Source organism: Leptonychotes weddellii, chromosome 3 (assembly GCF_054177405.1).
Source record: "Leptonychotes weddellii isolate Sample4059 chromosome 3, ASM5417740v2, whole genome shotgun sequence".
NCBI lineage: Eukaryota > Metazoa > Chordata > Mammalia > Carnivora > Phocidae > Leptonychotes > Leptonychotes weddellii.
In genome coordinates this window covers 36,731,071-36,757,395 of record NC_138371.1, presented here as the reverse complement: position 1 = coordinate 36,757,395, position 26,325 = coordinate 36,731,071, and the positions used below count along the sequence as shown (strand labels likewise).

General features: G+C 32.7%; 1 pseudogene; it reads right to left on the bottom strand.

The window, feature by feature from the left end:
• Positions 1–220: 220 nt before the first annotated feature.
• LOC102742541 (52 kDa repressor of the inhibitor of the protein kinase pseudogene) overlaps positions 221–26,325 on the bottom strand; it is a 28,464-nt pseudogene continuing 2,359 nt past the window's right edge.

Here is a 26,325-nt window from a genome sequence, read left to right as displayed (position 1 = left end):
AACCCTACACAAAGCTGTTAAGTAAGATGGATCTTCAGAGTTGACCTAAGTTAAATTGAAGGGTCATACCTTTATACCTGGACAATGTGAAGTTACTGAATGTAGACTGCACCTGAAGGAGGCACAATTTTGGACAGAGCATTTAACCAGAAAATTCCTAAGAAGGCCAAGAACTAAAGGCCATTGTCCAGCAACAACCCTAGCAGCTACAGGAGTAAGCTCATTTTTTGAGGGCGATCTGGGTAGCATAACCCAGCAACCATTTCACTAGCTCTCCAAATCTTGGAAGGACATACATTTGAGAACTTCCACATAGAGAAAGGGCAGATTTGCTACCACTGGTCCCAGCACTTCTCGAGGCCTGTAAGTGATAAAAACGAGGGGTCTTAGAGTGCAAGAACTGACTGAAGAAAGTAGATGAGATCAGGAACTTAGACCTTGTTCAAACAATGTTAGTATGGGTGTGTGAAGTTGTACGAAGCTGTTGTGGGCAGGCTAAGAGGTATGGGTCAGATGAAAGGGACTGCCAGGTAGCACAAAAGAAAACCAATTTCTAGGGGTCTGTACAGGAATGAGCCATTTTCTGCCCACATCTAGCCCATAGACATGGGCCCACCAAGGAGGGATTACAATCTTTCTTAATTAAATGAATAGACATTACCTTTTTCTTATGCATTCTTTCTCCCTATCCCATGACCAGAGGAGGAAGGTCAGGAAAGAATGGGGAAGCAAAGTATGAAGAAAACATCAAAGCATTCTTACTACTCCAAACCACTAGAGCCACCGACAAACCTAGACTATCCTAAAAGAGAGGAGGTATGAACAGTCCAGAAGTACTGGAGATTCAAGATCTTTGGGGTAACAATTGACTTTTCAGGGACTGCAACCAATAGATAAAAACCTCCATCTATTGCTCTCCAGAGCAGAAAATTCCTGATGTATTATAAGACTCCTCATAATGACCTAAAGCAAATCAGCACCAGTTGTCCTCAGGGTGACCAACTGAATACAACCTCTTTGCATTATCCTTCTCTCCTTTCTTGTTTCACTCTCCTCCTTTCCCTCAATTTTGTGTCCTGCTATAATATTTCTAAAGCTTTGTCTCATGCTGTACTTTCCAAGGTAATATCAAAGTGCACTTTTCTTTGTTTTTATGTTAAACAGAAATCTTTTTATTCCCAGTTGTATAGAAACCAAACATTCTATTAACAATACAAATTATAGCAGTAACACATTTGATAGTTAGGAGATATTTTTGTCTTCAGTGCTTTCAGCATTTTTATTGAAGAAATTGAGATATTTCCTCTCAGGGATCTTTGTATTAGAAGTATAATTTTCTTCTTCCCTAAATTTGATCAAGGATACCTGATTGCATATGTATTCCTCCCATATCATAGATCTTTGTAAGCTTTATATTGTGGTTTTAGACATTTGATAGGTTTAGAAATATTTCTACTTAAACTCTCTAGCACCAGAAAACTATAAAAATAATATATTGCAACCTTGGGTTGGATTTGTATTTAAATAATCACAGAGACTATTCTAGGTTCTCTTTTTGAGAAACTACAGTTGTAGGACTATCAAAGTCACTCTGAAATATTCATGTTATAACTTATATATAATATCAGATCTTCCAATAACACACACTTTCCCTTGCACTTTATGGTTTCTGCATTTTTTTTTCTCTCAGTAAAATGAATACACCTTGGACATTTATATAAATCATCAGTAGAGAAATGTTTGTACCTGTCAAGCTGAACAAATGTTCTACACCCCTTTCATTGCCATGAATCTACCAACTGACTGCTTATTTATTCATTGTGTTTGCATGTTTGATTTATAAAGGAACAAAACTACATGATTGGATACATTAAGTATTACATCATTTTTTATAGTGAATAAATGAGAAGCACTGGTAGGTTTGAGGGAACTTTCCATTGAAATTAGATGCTGAGGATCCTAACTCTAAATTAAAAGAAATTTGACCTAAAATAAACATGTATTGAAGTATTCTTTGAAAGGAGTCAAGATAAACATTTGAAGCTTATTTCCCAAAAACTGAAAGTGAGGGAGATGCCTTGGATAAAACCGCTGCCAAACATGACACGGGGGAAGAGAAAAAAGGCAATGTATAACCATCATACTTAGTCAAAACTCTTCTGAAAATATGAATGCTACAGTGTGATTATATATGATAACATAATATGTCATAATTAATTTTGAGGCTACTTGTAGTCCAAAAAATATCTTTTTGCTTTTTTATAAGAAATTTCCTTTATCAGAAATAACAGTTGCATTTGGAAAGTCATTACTATATAATATAATACTGCCTTTTTCGAAGACTATCCTTAATAATAAAAGTAAATGTTTAGATATCCTGTTCTTTCTCTCCTCATTACCCCAGTGCTGACTTATCCTCTTTCTTTCCTACACCATGACCTTGATTGTATATCAAAGCTAATAAAGTAATGCTATTGTAAATTCTAGTCCCTCACTAATATAGCTTCTTTTGATAGAATTTAATGGGAGAAGTAGATGAAAGGCTTAAGACCTAATCCGGCTCAATCCAGCTCTACAAGGAAAAGGTTCAGAAATGGCTACCCCTTAATCTCCAACTCAACTGCTTTGGCCATATGTGAAGAAAAGATCAATTTGCCAAATGGTACTTCAAAATGGAGAAATTCCTACCCAAATCTCAGGGGTAAGTTCCAGTTGCCAAGTCTGTCAGAAGCAGAAGAAAAGTCAAAGGAGACACAAATACAAAATCTAAACAGTTGGCTCCAAAGACTTTTTGATCTAAAAAAATAGCCAAAAATGAAGACATGTCCCAAAGAAAAGGCATCTTTAGTATGAAGCACAGCAAAATGAGTAGATGAAGTATAGATTATTAGCATTTCTGGAACTGACCATATGGCTGTTCTGTACATGTTTATATAGTCAATGGGAGGAGATGTGTAATAAGCTATTACTTAGGGCCAACAAATGGGCAAATAACAAATAATCAGAAATAAAGCTCTAATGGTCTCTAACCTCAAAGCTCTAGTTGCTTCTTTCCCTCTCTTTTGTTCATTTATCGTTCTAACAAACTTTTACTGAATATCTGTTCCATGCCATGCACTTATATTTTATTTACTAAATTCTTAGAGTAAATCTCTAAATTTAAAAAAAACAACAACAACACATTATTCCATTTTTAGAAAGGAAGAAACTGAATTTTGAAGATATGAATGTTCCACGCTTTATAATTGGTTAAGTACCAAAGTATTCAATTCCTGGTCTTCTTGCTGCAGAAGTCCAGTCTGCTACTGCACTAGATGCACACTACATGCCAATCACTACATGCCAATCAATAAGATGTCTTTCAAGCTGTATGTAATGTCTATCCAAAACAGACAATTCATTTTACGTCATCTTGCAACCAGATTATTTTCTGATAATTTTTAACTTCTTTCTTCTGTTTTTTTCCTACTCCAGTTCAATATCCATATAATTACATGGACATTTACCTTCCCTCCAGACTTAGAGAATAAATTGAAGAATTCTGAACCCAGTATTAACTTCCATGCAGGTGCGCCATTATGTAGCCCAGGACAAACAACTCAGCATTTATTTGTGTGCAAGCTGTGCTCTAATGATGATATGTGCCTGTAGTCCTGTAGGATGAGAAGGGTGAAGAAATATCTACCAGGGGAAACTGAGGAGAGCAGTGCCACAAAATCAGTGGATTTGCCATCCCATGGCTTGTGTCTCTCTTTGCCTACAAAATCTTTGTCCACAAACTAAATCAAGCATTACCTCCTCTTTGAAATCATCATCAACTTTGTGTAAAGCAAAGTTAAACACAATATTCTGTGGTTTCAAGTGACAATTTTTATAGATGTCTACCTAGCCCTGATTACACTTGGATTATAGTCAAAATGTTTATGTGCTTATCTCTTCAACTTCGGAAGTTCTTAAGGGTAAAGTCCATGCTTTCCTCAATTTGATCTAATGATCAAATAGATGCCCTTGGCTGATAGTCTTAAAGTTTTCAACCTTATATTCTTTGTCTTGAGATGAATTAAATATTCTCATATTTAGTATGAGCAAATGACAACCTCTAAATAAAACAAATATTTATAATGACTTTAACATGTCTTAAAATACTAGGGGTTTTGTAATAGCAGTGATCCATATATATATATATATGTATATATATCTCAACAACCTCAGGACAACAAAATATAAAGAATGAAACAAAAAAACCCCCAAAAAACTGCTTAGTATATTAATAAGTTCACAATATAGCCATATAAGATCATTATTAATTTCTGTCATTAATGAAGAAAAGCACTGCACTTGAATTCTTATACATTATAGGTAACAAATAATACTGCAAATTATATTCTAAAGTTTTATTTTCAGCTAAAATTTTGGATGAAAACGTTATTCATTAATTTATAAAAAAATATCACTAATATATATTTGTGGTCTATAACAATTGGGGGTTTTGGTTTGATTTTCATCTCTGGATTAGTTTCCAAAATAGTATGGCTTTCTCCACAGATGAACAAAAGTTCTTTTTAGAGTTCATATCCTATGTTGAGCTACTATAACTGATTTTGTTCACTGACAGAATGATATCCTTTCATCTTTTATTGGGAGAAATATCCATAAGGGACTATTTCTATTTGTTCATGGGTTCTCAAAGCATTCCACAAGTCCATCAATTTACTTTAAGTAAATAATGAATGGGGAAAAAATGAAATTATTTGGGCAGCATTTCTATTCTATATTCATAGACTCAGAAGTTTTTATGTGATGAAGAAATCACTGTAAATTTTTTTTCAAGTGAGCAGGACAGTCCAAACCTAAGGATAGGTATATAAGTGTGACTACTTGAAAAATGTCAAATCTTCTATTCCCCGATGTTCTCCCTATCCATATGGATTTTTTAATGGAAAAATTTCTGCTGATTAGTGTGTCTATAATAGTTTTTTGGTAAACTACTTTGTCTATGATATACCATGTCATACCATAATATGTATATCCATGGTATATAAGATATACTCATGACATGCATGACACGGCATCTCAGAAATATTTGTATATCAAAAAGCTGAGGGAAAAATGTCATAAATAAAATTGTTAATTCTTCAGGCATGAAGTTGCTTACTAAAATTATATTGCCTTTAAAATAGATAGGTTTGTGGGGCACCTGGGTGGCTCAGTCGTTAAGCGTCTGCCTTCGGCTCGGGTCATGATCTCAGGGTCCTGGGATCGAGCCCGGCATCGGGCTCCCTATTACGTGAGAAGCCTGCTTCTCCCTCTCCCATTCCCCCTGCTTGTGTTCCCTCTCTCACTGTTTCTCTCTCTGTCAAATAAATAAATAAAATCTTTAAAAAAAATAAAAATAAAACAAATGGGTTTGTGATAAATATTTGTAAAATACAACAAAATCATGTCTTCATGATGATATGCAATTTACTATTATTGCTACTTCTGACTTCCTATGTTTTTGGTTAAATAGTTATTTATGTCTCTGTGTTTTTGAAAGTCTAAAGCCAAATCAAATCACCAGTCTAAAAACATGGCAAATGGGCTCTTGGGTGGCTCAGTCAGTTGAGCATTTGACTCTTGATTTCAGCTCCCATCATGATCTCAGGGTTCTGGGATCGAGCCCCACATCAGGCTCCTCACTCAGTATGGAGAATCTGCTTGGGATTCTCTCTCTCCCTTTCCCTCTGCCCCCATCCCCCACTCATGCTCTCTCTCTATCTCTCTAAATAAATAAAACCTTTAAAAAATACAAATAAAAAAATTAAAAAATAAAATCATGGCAAACAAAAAGGTAATGAAGTAATACAGATATTTCTTTCAATAGCTATTATGTTTCGAATAAAGGATAACAGAGAAATAATTAGGCAGGGATATGAAGTATGCATTTTTTTCCCATACCCTTTCTGGAAAAAAAGAATCACTTTAAAAGGTAAATTTTATAAGTAGATAGCTTGCAGGAAAAAAAATAGTAGAAAAGCCATGAAACATTTAAATATTCAACTCTATTTTTAATTAACAAATTTCCAAGTCCAAACAATAATGAAGTTCTATTTTTTATTGACTATATAGTTGCAAATGTAAAAGCTTAATAATGTTCCTACTTGTGAGAATTTCGAGAGAGGTATCCCCATGCTGCTATAGAACCTGATGAAACATTTTATAAGATAACTGGGCAATTTCACTGCTAGTAATTTACTCAATGTATATAGTTCCATTTGTATTTATAAACATATACACAATGTTGTTTATTTTTCTGTTTTCAGTAGTAACACAAATGTCAAAATAATGGGTGGAAAGAACATACTTTGTTGTAGCACTCCCTACAATGAAAAACAATGCAGCTTAAAAAAAATAGAGTCAAGGGCGCCTGGGTGGCTCAGTTGGTTAAGCGACTGCCTTCAGCTCAGGTCATGATCCCAGAGTCCTGGGATCGAGTCCCACATCGGGCTCCCGGCTCAGCAGGGAACCTGCTTCTCCCTCTGACCCTCTCCCCCTCATGCTGTTTCTCTCTCTCTCTCTCTCAAATAAATAAATAAAATCTTTAAAAAAATAGAGTCATATCTATATACACTAATGTGGAAAAATCTCTAAGATTTATTTGTATTAAAAACAAATATGAGAGAAATAAGCTTAGTATAGTAAGTGCATGTGTGTTGTTTATGAGAAAGAGAGAAAGAGCAAGACAATGAATGTGCCATAGGTTCCAAAAAGGGCTCTTTTCAAACTGTGAAAACGCATAATAAAAAGAAATTCTCAAAAGTTTTCATACCAAGAAGAACGAAATCTGACAAGGTCGTTGAGGGACTAACAGTATAAGGACTATATCTCATTTAAGTCATTGAAACATTAACATCAGAGAATAGAAGAAATTTAACAACTAGCGAGAAAATTTTTAAGAGAAATAAGCAACTAGGAAATAGAAACAAATTTACAGTTCTGAAATCATTTACTAAAATACTGTGAATAATGTCAAAAATTAGAATCAATATAAAAAAATGGACTTTCAACAATGGAAGCTATAAAAAAGAATTAACTTACCTCCTGCCAAAAAAGGTCGGTGGAAAACAAATGAGTTAAGAGCTAAAAATAATGAAATAAAAATAACAAAACACAGACCTGGTATTTGAAAAAGATTAATAAATATGACAGTCTTCTTGCAAGGCATGTGTGTGTGAGTGTGTGTGTGTGTGTGTGTGTGTAAGAGATAGAGGAAGGAAGAGAGAGAAGGGAAAGAGGGAGGGAGGGAGAGAAAGAGAACACAAATGCTAGAAATATTAGAAATATAAACAAAAAGTCACAGAAGGAAATTAATACTCAAAACTAAGAGAATATAAAAAATAATTAAATATCCTTGATGACAACTTCAGCTTTAGGTCAAACTCTGCCTTTTAAAACTGTGTGAACAGTGCCAGTCTCATTCATTTCCTTTCTGTTATAGATAGTTCTATAGTCCACATCATTTTAAACATCAAGAGTGCCCTGACAGTGATGTAGTCCTCATTACTTGCCAGATTGCCTGAATAATGTCCTACTCATAAGTAAATATTCACTAAGTAGTGGGGAATAGGTATATTAATATATCAATGGCATTATGTTGAATTCAATGAAACAAAAAAAAAACCCCACAAATTTATCCATCCTGTAGGTGTGAGAATATTAGGACAAACTTTTGGCCCAGAAAAATACATTTTTAATTCATTAATACGAGTGAAAGAGTCTTACAAATAAAACCTGGACTAATTGCAATTTCTTCGTTAGGACAGTATTGTGTGCTATTTATCTTATATGAACAACATCAAAATAATTTGAGATAAACATTTAGAGTTTATTTGCTTCTTCAAGTCATATTTTTCAAATTTGGTTATGATATCAAATATCCATAATATTGATGAAATATATAGTGTTTCTCACCCAGCACAAAACTATCAAGAGAAATTTTGATCATATGAAATATTACATTTCTTTGAAGAGTTTCATTCACACCTAATCATGAGAAAAGAAGGGTTTTCTACAGATCCTTTGAGAAATGTTTGAAAGGAAGATTTCAGTTACTATACCACTCTCTTCTATATCCCTAGCCCACCTTAAAATAAAACTGGGGCACGTATATCCTATAACAACTTCATGAAAAATCATTATCTAAAACTCTTATTTTTTGTGAAATGAACGTACCTCTGTTGAGCCTGTCTACAGGAGAAAGACTGTAAAAATGCATCTCTAGACAAGAAACAACATGATAATAGCGGACAAGATGGAAATGTAAGATCAAGAAAAACACATCTCTGTCTTCCAATAGATTGTACGGGGAAAAAAATTGAGAAGGAAAAAATGTGAACTTATTTGGACAATTGAGATAGTTATTATTTTCAACAATGTGAATCACATATTATTCAAGTATCAGAGAATAAGTTCATTTTTACTATGCTAAATAAAGCAGGATAGAACTTAATAATATATAACACGAAGTATAGTAATAGGTGATAATAATATATAATAACACAATTATATTTCCTTCTTTATGCTTTTAGTATAGCACATCCTAGGTATTTTTATATTAAAGAAAGACATAGAATGTAGAGTCTCTCAATATACATACTTTCTAGTGATTATATTTAAATCATCCAAATATAGTCATTATCTTTGGCAAAACCTATTTTTTACATGATGTCAGTGTTCCACTTAAGAATTAGCCATTCAATTTAAGAAATGCTTTGGCTTATTCTTGTTCTATCTTTTCTTTTGTGTAAGGTTGTCTATTTTTCAAGCGTAGGGGTATCTATTTCCTTAAATGCAGGGACTTTTTTTTTTATGGCACCAAAGCAAAAAAAAGACTTTCATTCATTTTCCCCATGATAACAAATGCTATGACACAAAAGAAACATGAACACTAACTCAGTATATAGTCACTTGCCAAAATGTCTGAAATTCAAATTACATAACAAAGAAATAAAAATATAGCACGATTTATGTCATCACAAAGGTTAATACCCTCTTCTTTGTTTAAAAAACAAACAGTTATAAATGGTTATATTTATCTTTTTTACCTTGAAATATTTTATGCATATATACATACACACATATGTTTTTAAACATAATATATATATGAGAGAGAGGGAAGGAATGAAGGATGGAAGGAAGGAAATGAGAAAGAGAGAAAGAAAGTACGTGGACTACATTAAATTGAAAACATAGACCAGAATGAAAGATAAGACTCCAATAACACTGGAAAGACACAGAGAATTGAATCTGTTATAAATGATTTATGCTCTAGGATCATGAGGTTAAAAAGGCAAAAGCTTTAATGCTCATTCATGTGAGAATGTCAAGTCACTGGTCTAGATAAAGAATTTGACAGTAATAAGATTTTAAAAGCGGATATTTTCTGGTAGCATTGTCTGCCATAATAAATAGAGGTCATAAAGCTTTGGTCTAAACATATTCAGGGGGGATTAATACTGCAAGCAGATCATTCATCTGAACTTTAAGAATGTACTTATAGGCCAATTTAATAAATGGATAATGACATAAAGACTATTTGTGAGTCTCAGGGAAACATATGCCTCTTCTGAGATTTTTATTTTTTTACTTCACTATAATTCTTCTAATGGATAATTTTTTATTGCAAATTTGAATAAAGCTATGCCACTTTTAGAGTAAAAAAGATATAAATCACTTAAATTAACTACAATAACAGAAACGTCACCACTACCATTAATTCCTGCATGCCCTAAAAGGTGCTGAGGAAAGTGAACCATATAATGGAAATGGATTTATTTTAAAGAATGATAACTTTGAATTTGAGGGAATCAGTCATTTAAAAAATTGATTTATCCTCTAGAAGTTCACCTTTACAGAGATTGGTTGTCTATTATATTTGACATATAATCCTATTCATTTAAGCAACATATCAACTTAAAATACAAGTTTGTTTCAAGGGATGTAGGTTAATGATTAACCAAAATTATCTGGGTCTACCTGGAACATACCATGTAAATACCTGACATTCATTTAGTATAGAAACAACATTGAAGTTTCCCTTTGAGTTCTAATACTAATGTTCAACAGAAATATGAGGACAGAATATAAATAATAAACCAACCATTTATAACTATAATTTGTTCTTAGTTTAATTCACAAAACTTAGATGACTTTAATACCTTCACTGCATATAAACGTATAATTATCTAATACATTAGCATATAACTTTCTTTAAATAAATCACACAGAAATTTTTAAATGTTGAAAAAGCATGTGCTTGGTAGTGGTTCAATGAGCCTATTATTTTATTTCCATTAAACACTCACAGGCAGGAGAGATACAGTTCTTAGAATTTATATATGTATATGCGTATGTGTGTGTGTGTACATATAAAATTATAGGAAATTTGGAACTTGCATGATGCAAGAAGAAAATAATACCATCACTAACAAAATCCAAAAATAATACTAAGATTTTAACACATACCATTCCTAAGATTCCTTATGTATAATTTCCCTTTTTAAAAAACAGCATAAATCATCATTTTACCATTTTAATGGCTGTAAAACGTTGCCATTTTATTGTACCACTATTTAGTTAAATACTCCATTATTCTTGTCCCCACTAGTTTTAATAATTCTAGATGAATACATAATATATTTTTTGAAACAGGAACATTTTAAATAAATATTTAACTTCTGAAATATTGATAATATTTTGAAAGGGTCAGATGAAAAATAAATATCCTACTCTGTAGGGCGGATCTATCTATAGGACTTAATGTACTAAAATAAACAATCTTTAATACAAGCAGTGACTATTATCCTTCACAGTTATTTTATTCACTTCACGTTTATGAACTCTTTAAGTACCCACAAGAGACATAAGAAGTGATTACAATTATTTATCCAGTTTTTTTTTTTTTAAGATTTTATTCATTTATTTGACAGAGAGAGAGAGAGTGAGAGCAGGAACACAAGCAGGGGGAGTGGGAGAGGGAGAGGGAGAAGAAGGCTTCCCGCCGAGCAGGGAGCCCGATGCGGGGCTCGATCCCAGGACCCTGGGATCATGACCTGAGCCGAGGGCAGACGCTTAACGACTGAGCCACTCAGGCGCCCTATTTATCCAGTTTTATAGATGAGACAATTGAGGCAAAGATGTTGCTAACTGCTAAGACTAAGCTTAGTCAGCAGTTGAGACAGGATTTCAAACTATGCCATCTCTCTGGAGCTTATGCTCTTAACCACTATCTAGTAACGTCACCAAAATCACATGATGTGAAGACCTTTTACTTTTAGAATTTCCTTGCACATCATTAAAACTGATGCTGGTAAACGTACTGTTCCCTAAGAGATCTTTGAAAATATTGCCTCCCCCATTTCTTTCAATCCCTGGTGTCCAGCAATCATTTGAATTTTGTACCTCCTTGCAGATTATATCCCTCTCTCTCTCTTTCAAATACATTTTAATATTTTGTCTTTGTTACCAAGGTTCTGAAATTTTATTAACTCTGGATGTGAAAGAGATGTTTTGAATGCATATAAATATGCTGTTCCTTACTAGTGTTGGCATCCCTTGGTGATTCTTACCTGAATTATTACAAGGATGAAAAGAAAGTGGGGATTTTCTATTCTTATAATTCTTGTTATATTAATGACTGGGCATCCAGTAAGAAAGAGCTTTTACTTTATATGTGCGTATGGATTATCAATATTACCAATGTGGCTTTACAGATTCTTTTTTTATTTCATGATGTATAAGCTGTTGCTATCATTTTAATACCCTAAATTTGGCCAGTGGAGACCGTCTTGGGCTCTTTTGGGTTGTCTCTCTCTTATCATTTTGTTTTTCTTTTGTTTTAGCAGTTACAAATGGATTTTTAGGCTCTACCTCAGCCCCAGAATCAATGACTCCCCCCAAGGTCTTAGATTGCCTTGTATTTAAATGGAAAACTGTATTTATTATTTTTTTTAAAGATTTTATTTATTTATTTAACGGAGAGAGAGATAGCAAGAGCAGGAACACAAGCAGAGGAGTGGGAGAGGGAGAAGCAGGCTTCCCGCGGAGCATGACCTGAGCCGAAGGCAGACACTTAACGACTGAGCCACCCAGGCGCTCCATGGAAAACTGTATTTAGAAATCAATATATGGGTGCTAGGCTTCCTCATTGGTACTGACATGTTATCACTCAGAGGCATTGCTGCAGACAGAAACATGAACAAGTTAGAGATAAATTATAGAATATTCTGAGATTGCTTCAAAATAATGCAATTGAGAAGAGGGAGTTGGGAGAGTTAAACATAAACTTAGCCATAATCACTGAAACTAGTTGATGGATACATGAGGCTCATTATAATATTTTATTTACTTTTGTGTATGTTTGAAAAATTCCTTAATAGAATAATTTGAAATCAACAGCAACAAAATGCAAACTCCAAAACAAAAACAAAATTTCCCGGTATTAACGGTCCTTAATCTGAAAATCTATTCGAATGGATGTATATTTGGCATTCAGTCATAATGCCTAAACTGAGCAAGATTCCATTGTAATTATAAGCAATTTAATTTCTCATAATTCATTTTCATATTTCAAAATTTTATTTCTTATTCCTAAAATTCTTCTGAGTGAGTCAACACTAATTATAGTAAATTGTGTTTAATGCTTTGGATTTCTCTTTTGTACATAGCTTAAATTGACCTCAAATTCTGGATCTTATATAAAACTTTCCTAAACTGATCACAAAAAGTCATATTCTTTCCCATCTATGTTTGGGACCTGTTCCCCACCACCAAGCAACTATTATCTTCATCACTGAACGCTTTTTCACTTCTGTGATACCCAAAATAAAAATTATGGTGCCCTCAAGCATCATGCTTCGTATCCTATCTCTATGTCTCCCTGTCTTACGGACTATAATGGCTCACATCTACCAAACTGTCCCTATGGTGAAAAAAAGACACTATTCCCTTAATCCTGTATATATTTTTATTAGCACGAAAGCACTCTAATTAGTTCAGCCTTTGTTGAATGTCCAGAATTGTTGTTGGATGTCAAGAAACTATGTCTGGCCACCCCCTGCAGAACCAAATGATTCTATTTGAGTTGCTTGGAGCTAAAAAAAAAAAAAAAAATTGCATGTTTCAGAAAAATGGGGTAGAAAAAACTACTAGGAATATCAAAAAATTGATATCTGCTCTCTTATTCTTTTCAAGCCTCAATATATTATGGGTCAATTTATATGTCTAATTAACTTTCCAAAACCTGTTTTATACAAAAATTACAAATGTTTTATATTTTACTTAATTCTATTCCCCATTAATGGATAGTTTGTTCCTAAATTCTATGACCACTTTACAGTTAAAAAAAATCATTGGGAATTTAAAATCGAGAACTATAAATCCTAGAATTTTTCATTTAAGATTTCAGTTATTTTCATCATCATATTAAATGATGATTGCTGGAAATGATCACAATTAGATAATAGATTTTTTGACAAACATATTAATGTAGCTTTTCTCAAAGTAGTCATATAAAGAGAAAATAAACATTTGTTGGACTGAGTCCATTTGTTGAATACCTTTTCTTTGTAAAATAGTACACTTTTAAATGTATACAAGAAAATATTATTGGGCTATGGTTGAGATACATTTGCAAAGTAATAGCAGAAGCCCACTTGCAGTTAGCTGGAGTATGCCCAAATACATATCCTTTTCCTGATATACACCACACAAACATTATATTTGTTGTCTAATTGAGAAAAATGTAAAAATCACTGAGTGTGAATAAGACTATCATGCAATTTAATGAGCATGGAAAATAAGTAATGCTACAAGAACAGAAAATGGTTTTGGGGTCTTTTAGGCTTTATAGGATGTGGTGATTTCTATCATAATTCTGAGGCCTGTATTTTTATAATCCGTTAAATATTTTTTTCATTAGGTTATTAGAAAGCAAAGCTCCTCTGAATCTGTTTTTTTTTCTCCTGAAATTAAATTAAACACAAATACTATGTTGTGTAATCACACAAAAGAAAACTCCATAACTCAAAGGGCCCAAAAAGTTAACATCAAAATGCAGTTAACACTTGTCTACATAAGCTCAGTTCTGGTTTGAATAAGATTTCATTTCTCGGGGCACCTGGGTGGCTCAGTCGTTAAGCGTCTGCCTTCAGCTCAGGTCATGATCCCAGGGTCCTGGGATCGAGCCCCGCATCGGGCTCCCTGCTCCGCGGGGAAGACTGCTTCTCCCTCTCCCACCCCCCTGCTTGTGTTCCCTCTCTCGCTGTCTCTCTCTGTGTCAAATAAATAAATAAAATCTTTAAAAAAAAAAAAAAAGATTTCATTTCTCTCTCCTTTTTTTTTTAGTAATGTTTTTGTGTATGTATTACTTTAACTACTGAAAATGTAAAATGTATTAGAATTATCTCCTTATTTTAATTTTTTTCTTTGACTATCTTTCCTGTGTATTACCACATGGCTCTCCATTACTTTATACCATGATCCATAAAGAAACAGGCTGTGAAACTACATCTTGATAAAAAAGAAATCATCCACTCGTGGCATATCCCTAAGCATCTGGTTTGGGAAAATAGAACACAGAGTCTAAGCATCTCGACACATCTGTATGAAACACAGTAGAGCTGGTTTCATTTGTTTGTTTCCTTTTTACAGTTTAGAAAATGAAAGCTGATGCATTTGAGGCTTACAATAAGGAGAGCAAATATTCCAAAGGCTTTCATATGCAAAATATTTTAATTGCTGAAGGACTTGGAATAAATCTTGGCTCACTTGCATTAACATTTCTCTTCTTGGGATTTCTGCTTCATTTTCCACAAAGTTTGTGTTATTAGTACTTTGTCAAATTTCTCACTTCTTTCTCTTGATCTCCTGAACAGTAGACAAAAAAAAAAAAAACTCACACTGAAATTGAATTTCCTAATTAGTGTTCAAGCAATAGCAATGTTCTTAGAAATTTTACATAATAACTGATAAATCAGCAAACCAAGTCTACTCCATTTTGAAGCATCAGGCTTTTGAAATTTTTAGGAAATTGTGGTAGTGATAAAAGCCTGAAGAGATGTAAGATTTAATTGAGGCAACATTTCCCCTAGGAAAAAAAATTATCATTATGATGGCATCAATTGCTATGAATTCAAGTGTTGGTGATTTCTAGTATTTGCGTTCACCTTCTATTTAAAAGTTGAAATAAAGTAATTTTTTCAGTCTTGTTTACAATTAAATGAGTCCCTAAGACCTATTTCTGACCAATATGGTAAGCTGAAATAATGTATACAATACAAAGGCCTGGATCATTTTAAAAAAAAATTACAGGTTGATTCTGTCTCTAACTTTTCCCATCTCTTAGTTGAGGCAGAGGTACCAGCAGATTCTGGGGCTCCAAGGAATGACAAAGCCACAAGATGGAAAGCACCACAGACCCTGGGATCCCTTGAATATTACTGAATAAGAAATAAATGGATATATTAAACTTCACTTGATTTGAGGATTTGATAACAATTATCCTATTCTGATTCATCTTCAGGATTATCTTGTCTATTTTTGGTCCTTTAAACCTCCATATTTTCTTTTTGGAATCAGCTAGTAAATTGCCATGTACTCACACACATATATATGTATGAATACACACACAGAAAATGCCTGCTAAGATTGGAATTGCAATTGTATTGAGTCATTTATAGGTTAATTTGAAGATAATTTACAACTCCATGACATTAATGCTTCTAACTCAAGGCCATAACATATCCCTTTATTAAGTTCTACCTATGTTTGTACAATATTGCATTATAGTTTTCTATGCAGATATCTTATACATTCTCTCATTAGATATATTTCTAAGTATTTGAAAATGTTGATATTTCTAGATAATATTTTTTGAAATTTTAAATTCTTATTGTTCATTCCTAACATACAGAAAAAATATTAGTTTTATTTTTAATTTTTTGAAGTCTAACACATACAAAGTGCACTAATATTAAATGTATAGCTTGTTGAAATATCGAGTATGTATACATTCACGTAACCAACACAGACATCGAGATGAACTTTTCTGGAAGCCAGTTAAGTTCTCTTATGTACCTTACCAGTAAATAACTATTCTGTGACCCTATTCTAACTTCTACCACCTTATATTATGTATATATATTTTAAATTTATATAAATGGAATCATATAGAATGCATTCTTTTTGTTTCTGGCTTCTTGTGCTCTATATAAGTCTTGAGATTTACCTATATTGTTGCAGGTAGCAATAGTTCATTCATTTCCATTGTTGTATATGATTACATGAATATACCTCAACTTATGTATCATTCACATGTAAATGAACAATTGACTTGTTTCCAATTTTTGTCTATTAGAGAAAAAAACACTTAACAAATCTGTATAGGCTCAGGTTTTAGATGGCAGCGTAATAAGTTCCTAATTCACCACCTCTCACAGACACACTGAATCTACAGCTATATATGCAATGATTTTCTCTGAAAACAGCCTAAAAACTGGCTCAGCACATCAGGCAAATAAGAGGGATCCCACAGGGAAGTGGGTAGGAAAGGCTGAGACACAATCTTGCCATAAACCCCACCCCGGCCCTGTGACTCACAGCAGGAAGGGAATTCACAAACTGGGAAATTCTCCCTGAGCAGAGTTCACACCTTGCCATCAGGTACTCCATTTTTCGAGACTGCTACCTGAGAGACAAGCCCTGAAAAAATGAAGACCAGCTGTTCATGCCTGCAACACCTGTGGGCAGTGGCAAACTAAGGCACGGCTATTAAGAGCCTGTGTTCTTGGACTTCCCTGCCCCTGCCCAGTCCAGAAGCCCTTTTATTTTATTTTATTATTTTTTTAAAGATTTTATTTATTTATTTGACAGTGAGAATGAGAGAGCATGAGAGGGCGAGGGTCAGAGGGAGAAGCAGACTCCCTGCCGGGCAGGGAGCCCGATGCGGGACTCGATCCCGGGACTCCAGGATCATGACCTGAGCCTAAGGCAGTCGCTTAACCAACTGAGCCACCCAGGCGCCCCAGTCCAGAAGCCCTTTTAAAGTGCCCAGACTTTATGTGAAAAAGACTCAAGTTCACAGAGACAGAGAACAGATTGGTGTTTGCCAGAGGCAGGGGGTGGGAGCGGGTTAAATGGGTGAAGGAAGTCAAAAGTATACTTTCAGTTGTAAGATTTCTAAGTCATAAGGATGTAAGGTACAGCATGATGACTGTAGTTAATGATGCTGTATTGTGTGTTTGAAGGTTGCTATTGAGAATAAATATTAAAAGTTCCCATCATAAGAAAAAAGTCTGTAACTATATATGGTGACAGACGTTACATAGACTTGTGTAGATCATTTTGCTACGTATACAAGTATCATAACATTATGTTATATACCTGAACCTAAAGTATGTCAATTATTCCCCAATAAAAAAGTTAGTTTTAAAAAATAATAAAGAAATTCTGTACATATCTTTAAAATTACATAGGCACTCTTTACCTTGGGCATATACCTCAGAACAAAATTCCTGCATCATAGGAGATGCTTATGTTCAGCTTCAGAGGATATCCCAAAACAGGTTTTAACAGTATTTATGCCATTGTTTTCTCCTAGTAGTAATGCATGAGAGTTTCAGTGGTTCTACGACCTTGTTTACATTTGGTATTGGAAGGGCTCTTTAAAAAAAAATATTCACTTTAGCCATTTCAGTGTGTGTTATATAGATTTATTATGGGTTTAATCTGCATTTTCTTGTTTAAGGATGCTGAGCACATGAGTATGTGTCTAGGGATATTTGGATATTTTCCTTCATGAAGTCTCAGTTCAAACCTTCGTACACTTTTCATTGATTTTCAGAAGTTCTTTGTGTATATTGGAGACTGGAATTTACTTTTTATTCTCCAGTTGATGTGTGCTGATGAGCAGAAATTATTAATTTTAATAAAGTCCAATTTGTAAATTTTTCTTTTTATGATTAACTCTTTGTGTTATTTTAAAGAAACGTTTTTCTACCTTGTAGTCATGAAGATGGTCTCATGTTTTCCTCCAGGAGATTTATTGTTTTACCCTTTACATATATGTGTACGATTCGTCTTGAGTTCATTTTTGTGTATGGTGTTAGGTATGGTTTTCCATGTGGTTATATAAATTGACATGGCATCACTTTTCAAAAGGCCAGCCTCTTCCCACTAGATTATCTTGAACCAAGTGACCACATGTGTGTGAGTTTACATGGACTCTCTTCTATTGGTATGGTTGTCTATCCTTGTAAATTCCTTGCCATTACCATACTGTCTTAATTAGTGTAACTTTGTGGGAAATAGAGTTCTTATACTTCAGGTTTTCAACTTTACTTTTCTTTAAGGTAATCTTGGCTATTTTGGGTCTTAGCGTTTTGATAAAATTTTAGAATCATCTTGTAATTTTTCATAAAAGGAATCTTCTGGATTCCTAACAAAATGATACTGTTATTTCTTAAATGTTATATTTATATTTATGGCTTGTTTTTAAAAGTAAAAGCTTGTTTTGTTTTGATTTCATATCCTGTGATCTTGCTAAATTTACTTATTATTTCTATAGTTTATCGATTATTTTCTTTTATTTTCTACTTGCAAATATATTTTAGAATAATGACTTTTTTCTTTTCAATTATTATAGCTTTTTTTGAGTAAGAGATCTCATTATACCAGATAGGGTCCCCGATAGAAAGTTGACTGTAAGTGGCCAATTATTATAGTCTCATTTTAGGTCTCAGGAAGGGTGCATTAAATATTTCACTATTAGATATCATTTGCTGTAAGTTTTTTTTTTTTTTAAATACCATGATCAGAATGAGGAAGAAAATAACATATTTCTACAATTGCTAAGATTTTTAAAAAATCATAAATGGGTCTCAATTTTATCAATCTTTTTATATAAATTGAAAAGATCATGTGCTTTATTCTGATATGATATTAACTAATATTAAAGTTTGAATATTAAATGAACTTGTATAATTAAAATAAAGCTCATTTGATCATTATAGATTATCCCTTTTACACATCACTGATTTGCTAATATTTTATTTAGGGATTTTTTATCTACAGTAATGATAGAAAGTCCTTTAATTTTACTTTTTATAATATTAGGTTATGTTATCAAGATTATGCTGGGCTTATGGCATAGTTTAAAATGTTCCTTCTTTTTGTATTATTTGAAATTTTTATGTAAGCTTGATGTTATTTCTTACACATCTGAAAGAAATTTGCCTGGGAAGGCAACTGGGTTGGAGATTTTCCCTTTAGGTAAGTTTTTAGTTACTGATTAAGTTTATTTATTAGATATAGAGCTATTGAAACTTTTTATTCATTCTTTGATATGTTTTGCTAAATTGATTTTTAGGTCATTTAATCTCAATTTTCAGGTTTATCAGGTGTTATGTGTTGACAATATATTATTGCTTTTTTTCTTTTTGAAAAATATCCATAGCATCTATATTGATGGTCCTCCTTTTAATTTCTAGCATCATGGGTAATTTGTTCTCTCAATCTCTCTTTCACATTTTTTAGTGATTAGATTAGATTAGTCTTGCTAAAGGATTATCAATTTTATTAATCTTTCCAAAGAGGTAACTTATGGTCTTGCCAATTTTCATTGTTTTTTTAAACATTGATTCTGCTCTTTATTTCTTCTATTTTCTCTGAGTGTAGTATAGTGTTCCTTATGTAGATTCTTGAGGTCAATGCTTATATAATGGGTTATAGCCCCTGTTTTTCTAAAATACTAATTCAATACTAAAATTCTATTTAAACAATTCTGCATTCCAGAAATGTTGATATGTCATATTTTTCATTTGTCTACAGTTCAAAATATTTCCTATTTCCACTATAGTATTATTTGTGGCAAACTGGTTACTTAGAAATATAATGCTCAATTTTCAGATACTTGGAGATTTTCTTATCTTTCATAAGTTCTTATCCACCTAAGTTCCATTGTGGTCAGAAAAAATTATTTGTATGAATGTATTCTTCGAAATTCATAGATACTTGCTTCATAGCCCAAGATATTTTTATTTTAGTAATTTTTCAATATGTACGTTATAAGAATGTGTTTTTTTCTAGCTAGACATAGTGTTCATATATGGAAATGAGAGTAGTTTTTCTCTCTGTATTCTGAAATACTCTGTATACTTACTAACATTTGACTTGATTGTTTTATCAATGCCTGAGAAAGATTAATTAAAAACTTTATATATGATCACAAATTTGTTGATCTGTTTCTGAATTATGTCAGCTTTCAATTAAATATTTTGAGTCCATATTATTAGATGCATAAATATTTAGGCTTGTTGTCTTCCTTTCTAATTGAAATCTCTAATCTAGACTGTATTAACTTTTGGTCTTAGATAAATTCTTAATCATCTCATAATTTTTATCTTTTTAAAGCTAAGAAAGTAAAATAAAATTATGTTAATTTTGTATGCAATTCTTTATCATTTAAAAACATTTTTATTCATTTTTTTCATCAGGATAAGTGTACTCTTTAATCCTCATTTCCTATTTCACCCATCTCCCCACCCACCTCTCCTCTTATGACCACCAGTTTGTTCTATAGTTCAGAATCTGATTCTTGGTTTCTCTCTCTCTTTTTCCTTTGCTCATTTGTTTTATTTCTTAAATTCCACATATGAGTGAAATCATATGGTATTTGTCTTTCTCTGACTGACTTATTTCACTTAGCATTATACTCTCTAACTCCATCCATGTTGTGGTAAATGGAAAGATTTCATTCTTTTTTATGGCTGAATAATATTCCATTATATATATATGCATATATATACATATATATATATAATGTGCTGTTATTTACACTTCAAAACTACACATACAGGATAATATTATTTGAATATTTTCCTATTTTATGAACACTTTCCCTAGTTCATGATATTTTTACATTCAATTATTTTAAATTCAAATTCAAATCTCTTCCACTTCTCTATGCTGAATTTTTGGTCTAAGAAAAATAAATTGATTGCTCACATCTATATCTTTTTCCACATTTTAGTTATTTATGTTTATACCTGTGGCATTCTAACGGTTTTAAATACAGTCCTCATCTGGGTCGATTAATAAAAGGATCTCTCAAGGCAGCAATGATGTTTGAATAAAAGCATGATCAGATTATAATTATTTTTATTTGCTTTAGTGATAAAAATCAAGTCATACTGAAAAATTAAGTAATATTTAAGAGGGAGGCTGATTTTGTTTCATTTTGCTTTTGATTAGTTGGTTGGTTTAGCAAATAGATTAAAAATCATGTAGAAACTCTTGCTTTAAACTGGGATTGATGTTATTACAAGTTTGGAAAATTGATTTGCTAACAAAATTTAGTCATCTGTCATGTTGGTTGACTACTGTTGATTGGTAGACTTTATGGATCATCAATATTAAGGTTTGTTCTTCTAAAGAACTTTTCCTATTGAATAGTATGTATTATAGACTAAATTGTGCCCCCCCGATTCATATGTTGAAGTTCTAACCACCAGCGTAACTGTATTTAGAGATAGGGTCCCTGAGGGGGTAATTAAGGTTAAATGAGGTCATAAAGGCAAAGCCCTAATCAAATAGGACTGAAAAAGAGGAAAAAACACCAGACACTTCACTCTCTCCACATGTGCACAGAGAAAAAAAAAAAAAAATGTGAAGGCACAGTGAGAAAGAGGCCATCTGGTAGCCAAGGAGACAGGCCAAATCTGTTGTGATCTTGGATTTCCAGCTTCTAGAACTGTGAGAAATAAATTTCTGTTGTTCAAGCCACTTAATCTGTGGTAACTTGTTATGACAATTACAATGGGTATTAGTAAAGAATTGAGAAGGAAGTTACAAAGAAGAGAACATGTCCCTTCATTTTTGCACACACAATTTTATATAGACCTTAAAAAATATATTTCCTTGTCCTGAAAAGATTCTTGAGTTAGAAAATAGTTACATTCATTGTTCACGCTATTTTATTTTGTAGTATTGCGGTGGGGTTGTCAGGAAGAAAAAATCACTAAATCATTATCTAATATTTTAATAGTCTATTATTTTCAGATACTTCTTTGTTTTCAATAATGGCTTATAAGCTAAAGTTTGTTTTATTACCTATAAACTTAAGAAGTCGCTGGTTTCAAGAAAAATTGTGTTTTAGTAAAGTGAATCTTATATTTGTAGTGATACTATTAACATTTTCAGAAATATTGCAGGTATATTACATGCACAGCTAGAAGCATCTACTGACTTTACATTTGCTATAAAATATTTCCAAAGGACTTTCAGTGATTTTCCCATTTTACAGTATGACTCATCAATTGGCCATGTTCCACTGTTGTTTGCTACAAGCAAATTTGGTAGCAGATGGGTTTTCTGAAATACAGCACTGCATAACTACCAGAGTTTTTAGTTTTTTATTTTTATACAATGGTATCAAGTTAATTCATGTACTACCACCAAGTTTGAATTTTGCTTTTCTTATATCCACTATGCAAAATTTTTCTAATTTTGTGTTTTGAGAGTTTGAAACTATGGCAAGGAAGTTTTGGACTCTGGAAGTTAGGAGGGGAAATTAGAATTCACCTGTGAAAAGTTTTCTGGGGTCAAAGGTCAGGGAGAATCTTATCCCAACCATTACATCTTTGAATCCCTGTCTAAAAGGTAGTCTAATAATGCTTTTTAGTAGACATTAAAGCTTCTTTCTTACGTTCTGAAATACCGTGTTTCCATGAAACAGTGAACAGCCTAAAGGCCTTTGCATCACAAATTTTATAATCTTGCAGAAATAAATTAGCAGTCAAAGGCATTAGTGACTAATTCCATGTAAGCAAGTGAAAAATAGAGTCTTCAAGTCATTGTTTCAAGAGGCCTTTGTTCAAATTCTGCTTCAGCATCATGAAACTCCTTTAAAACTGACCATGTATTCAAAGATTCATTTTCTTGTTCTCTTGAAGAAAAAACAGAGATAGAAAGAAATTGTGACTATTTACTATGGCTATCAAATAAGTCATCAACAAGTATGTGCCCCTTTTGTAAAAACACATTGTTTACATTATTACAATAAATAGAGCATGAAATGTGTAAAAAGTTCCCACGAAAAATTTCTGCTTCAATAGGTTTCTGGCTTGCTATTTAATTCTTGTACTAAAGAACTGCTTAGGGCGCCTGGGTGGCTCAGTTGGTTAAGCGACTGCCTTCGGCTCAGGTCATGATCCTGGAGTCCCAGGATCGAGTCCCGCATCGGGCTCCCTGCTCGGCAGGGAGTCTGCTTCTCCCTCTGACCCTCCTCCCTCTCATGCTCTCTGTCTCTCATTCTCTCTCTCTCAAATAAATAAATAAAATTAAAAAAAAAAAAAAAGAACTGCTTAAAATAAGGTTACAGAGTTAGGATTGGTTATCATCATTTCCCGTTATATCTACCCTAAGATAGGTTACCAAAAAAAGGTGTATACTGTTTTCTTCTTTTGAAGCAGATGACCAAATTGGAGTAAATGGGTTAAGGTGTCCAATTACCATAGATATAGGAAAAGGATTAAAGTATGCAACAGAGGGCTGAATCCAGTATATTACTATCTTCATGCAATACCGTATTATTTTGATTAAAGTATAGAAGAGCAGCATAATAATCATTTGACAAATATATAGGTACTTTGGTGTGCTGAATTCTCTACTGTATTACTTTAAAAGTAAGAGAAAAAGACTAACAAAACAAAAATTAGATTTAACCTAAAGAAAGGGGTGCTTTCTTTATTTTAATATATACATATTTCAAAAACACACATATATTTTAGTATATATGCATATGTTATTATGTGTGTGTATGCATACAGGTTGCTTTTCAGCTAAGATCTCAGAGAAAAAGCAGTATGAATTAGAGCTGTAGCTGGTCATAGAGTACAAGTGAGAAGACTATGTTTTTATAAATAAATCACATTTTGGAGTCATTTGTTATTATAACCTAGCCAATACTGACTGCTAAACCATATTATAAATCACTGATGCTATTAAGCAAGAATTCCATATTTTAAATCTACTGTGATTAGTGACTCTTCAGAAATTTGTTTTGCCTTCTCTAAGTCCTGAAGAACTCATCTTCTCATACTATTCTAACTTTATAATATTGGAATTGATCAGTAATTTTGGAGAGAATGTAGGACTATGTCTAGAATCATGCTGGTCATAAGACATTCATATACCTTCCAATTTTAGAAGCTTATCTTAGATTTGGCCATCTAAGACATAGGTCATTTTTCTTAGAGACTACCTTCATCTTTACCATGAAAAAAACCTAAATATCATTTTAATTCTGGAATCTCAGTTTGGATATTAGACCTTCTATCATCTTTAGTTTCAAATACATCACCTTCAGCTTTTTGTGCTCTATGTTCTATGTGTATGTACTACATGCTTCGCAGTAGTGCACGTTGTCACTTACTACACAGTTCTAGTTCCCCTTACTGTTGTTCCCAACTATTTCTAACATTAACATATCGTTTTTCACAGAAATCCAACAAAGACCAAATAATCCCCAACATTTAAGTCCTCTCATTTATACTGTCCTTCAACATCTCTTCCCAAGGCTTCCAGCTTGGACTCTTGAACCTAAATGTGGATGAGGCATTGTGGTCAATGAGCCATAGACACACTCTATACTTTTTAGTTGGTTTGACCCTCTGAACAGTGAGAAACTATTATGTGAGTAGGTCTCAAATTAAACATTATAAATATAGCCATAACTTATTGAGAGGTTGCTATATACCTGACATTTAGCTAATCTTTATAATACATTATCTTATTTAATACTCAAAATAATTGTATTAGACACTATGAATGTGTAATGTTATATATGAGGGAAATATGGCCCTAAAAGAGTAAATTACATGCTCTAAGTCATGAAAAACAGAAACGGAGGAGACAAGTTTAAACTTGCTTTTGATTTAGAACCTGCACTCTTGATCATTAATTTATGATACTTTTCTCATAGTACTCACTGTATGTTAATATCAGAGTGCATTCTTTTTCAATATGCAACCAGTTTCCCATCCTAACAGAGTCTTGGTTAGATACCCAACCATTTTCTCACAAATCCTAACATACATCTGAATCCCAGTAGTTGACAGAGTGTAAGCTTAAAAAACATAATTATAACTAAAACTTGTGCAAAATTTAGAGAGGCTCTTAAAGACTTGGAAATATTCCATGTTGTCAACAAACTGGGGCCACATAGTTGATTTAAGAATATTTTAATAGGGCCAAATCTATTCAATGAATTTTGGAGATAAATGATTTTAACACACCAGATTCGGCAGCTTAAAAGTATTCCTTTTTTTTCTAGAATTTTACATATTCTAAGAACTCCATGTCAGCAGAACACAATGAAAAACAAAACATGTTTTATATCCAGTAACTTAACATAATGAAGAATTACAAACTATTCCATCCCATTCCTTTTGAATCTATATTGTAAATGTTTAACATGCACGACTAAAACCTGAATAGATATACCTAGATATTTCTTAAAATGAAGATAAACAAAAATATGAAAATAAGCTATAATAGCACAATGTAGAAATGTCAAGTAATATATGTATATCCATATTTATATTATTTAGACATGGAGTTGGTTGCATCTAACCACAGTATTTTATAAAATGCTTTCTAAAAGCATTTTTATTGTGAAATATGACAGAGAAAATTGCATAAAATATAAATCATTGTGAAGTGGATTCCCCTGTATTTTTCAAATAGGTTAAAAAAAAAAAGTATTTCAGAAGTCTTCACATGACTCTTCCTGAGCATAACCTCCTTTATCCTCTGAGCAGCAGTAACTGACCTTACACCGTAACATTTACCCTGTGAGGTTTTCCTTTTTTCATGTGTACTAGGATCTACACAAAGTTTGGATTTTGTTTAAATGTAATCAAGCTGCATACATTCTATTGTGTCTTTCTCTCAATAGTATATCCTTAACATTTTTCCAGGTTTTTGCTTATTTATGCAATTCTTTTATTTTCACTACTGTATAGTTCATAATATCAATACCTCATGATTTGTTGATAACAGTCAATGGACATTTGGCTTATTTACAGCTTTTTTTTTTTAAACAAAATTCGCATTTTATTTAGGTTGAAATAAACTATACATGATTTTCTTCACCAAAAATAACAGCAATATTTTCTGTATTATTCCTAGATAAACCACAAAACACTTATTTTTGTAGGTTTTCCAGGTTTTGTTTATAAATCAAGATGAGGCAGTAGATATAGTCATGGAAAAAGACAGAGGAAAACAGAC